Below are 2,500 nucleotides of genomic sequence, written 5' to 3'. Positions count from 1 at the left end.
AGCTTTCCTTTCTTGCAGTTATGATCCAGCGCATATCCAGCATGGACCTTGACCTCCAGCAGGCCCCGTGAACCCACATTACCCCCCCCCCCCCTCCTGCAGTTACCCTGTACCACGTATCTAGCATGGACCTGGACCTCCAGCAGGCCCCGGGGACCCACACTTAAGCCCCCTCCCACTAACAAAGCAGAACACCACTGGCAAAATCCTCGTGCCCCTGGTACTCCAGAAAGCACATTGAAATGTGCCCCTGGTACACTGCGCAGAAGAACTGCCACACACACACACACACACACGCACGCACGCACGCACGCACGCACGCACTGCTTGTGCCTATGGTACGACAACTTTTCTCGTGCCTATGGTACGACAACTTTTCTCGTGCCTATGGTACAACAATTTTTCTCGTGCCTATGGTACAACAACTTTTTGCCGTGCCCCTGGTACACCGCTCAGTAGCACTTTGCCACACAAACTCTCCTCGTGCCTATGGTACGACAACTTTTCTCGGGCCTATGGTACAACAACTTTCCTCCGTGCCCCTGGTACGACAGCTTTTCTCGTGCCTATGGTACAACAACTTTTCTCGTGCCTATGGTACAACAACTTTTCGCCGTGCCCCTGGTACACCGCTCAGTAGCACTTTGCCACACACACACTCCTCGTACCTATGGTACGACAACTTTTCTCGGGCCTATGGTACAACAACTTTCCTCCGTGCCCCTGGTACGACAGCTTTTCTCGTGCCTATGGTACAACAACTTTTCTCGTGCCTATGGTACAACAACTTTTCGCCGTGCCCCTGGTACACCGCTCAGTAGCACTTTGCCACACACACACACCACTCGTGCCTATGGTACGACAACTTTTCTCGTGCCTATGGTACGACAACTTTTCTCGTGCCTATGGTACAACAACCTTTCCCCGTGCCCCTGGTACACTGCGCAGAAACTCTTTGCCACACACACACACCACTCGTGCCTATGGTACGACAACAGGCCCCGGGGACCTACATCGCACCTTGCTCTTGCCTCCCTTACAGCTGAAAAAGGTCCATGCCTGTGCCCTGGCCCTGCTGAAATTCCCTCTGCATTTAGCCGAGGCAGTGAGTCGGCCTCCTGTCTCCCTTTACGGTCGAAAAAGATGTGCTCCTGGGCGCGCTGGCCCTGCTGCTACTCACATCGGGCATGGACCTGGACCTCCAGCAGGCCCCGGGGACCTACATCACACCTTGCTCTTGCCTCCCTTACAGCTGAAAAAGGTCCATGCCTGTGCCCTGGCCCTGCTGAAATTCCCTCTGCATTTAGCCGAGGCAGTGAGTCGGCCTCCTGTCTCCCTTTACGGTCGAAAAAGATGTGCTCCTGGGCGCGCTGGCCCTGCTGCTACTCACATCGGGCATGGACCTGGACCTCCAGCAGGCCCCGGGGACCTACATCACACCTTGCTCTTGCCTCCCTTACAGCTGAAAAAGGTCCATGCTTGTGCCCTGGCCCTGCTGAAATTCCCTCTCCATTTAGCCGAGGCAGAGAGTCGGCCTCCTGTCTCCCTTTACGGTCGAAAAAGATGTGCTCCTGGGCGCGCTGGCCCTGCTGCTACTCACATCGGGCATGGACCTGGACCTCCAGCAGGCCCCGGGGACCTACATCACACCTTGCTCTTCCCTCCCTTGCAGCTGAAAAAGGTCCATGCCTGTGCCCTGGCCCTGCTGAAATTCCCTCTCCATTTAGCCGAGGCAGTGAGTCGGCCTCCTGTCTCCCTTTACGGTCGAAAAAGATGTGCTCCTGGGCGCGCTGGCCCTGCTGCTACTCACATCGGGCATGGACCTGGACCTCCAGCAGGCCCCGGGGACCTACATCACACCTTGCTCTTGCCTCCCTTACAGCTGAAAAGGTCCATGCTTTTGCCCTGGCCCTTCTGAAATTCCCTCTCCATTTAGCCGAGGCAGTGAGTCGGCCTCCTGTCTCCCTTTACGGTCGAAAAAGATGTGCTCCTGGGCGCGCTGGCCCTGCTGCTACTCACATCGGGCATGGACCTGGACCTCCAGCAGGCCCCGGGGACCTACATCACACCTTGCTCTTGCCTCCCTTACAGCTGAAAAGGTCCATGCTTTTGCCCTGGCCCTTCTGAAATTCCCTCTCCATTTAGCCGAGGCAGTGAGTCGGCCTCCTGTCTCCCTTTACGGTCGAAAAAGATGTGCTCCTGGGCGCGCTGGCCCTGCTGCTACTCACATCGGGCATGGACCTGGACCTCCAGCAGGCCCCGGGGACCTACATCACACCTTGCTCTTGCCTCCCTTACAGCTGAAAAAGGTCCATGCTTGTGCCCTGGCCCTGCTGAAATTCCCTCTCCATTTAGCCGAGGCAGAGAGTCGGCCTCCTGTCTCCCTTTACGGTCGAAAAAGATGTGCTCCTGGGCGCGCTGGCCCTGCTGCTACTCACATCGGGCATGGACCTGGACCTCCAGCAGGCCCCGGGGACCTACATCACACCTTGCTCTTCCC

This window comes from Rhamphochromis longiceps, linkage group LG13 (genome assembly GCF_057381845.1).
Source record: "Rhamphochromis longiceps isolate RC_006_pf linkage group LG13, R_longiceps_female_GT1.1, whole genome shotgun sequence".
NCBI lineage: Eukaryota > Metazoa > Chordata > Actinopteri > Cichliformes > Cichlidae > Rhamphochromis > Rhamphochromis longiceps.
The sequence above is the reverse complement of the archived record's forward strand: the minus strand, read 5'-3'. Positions refer to the sequence as shown.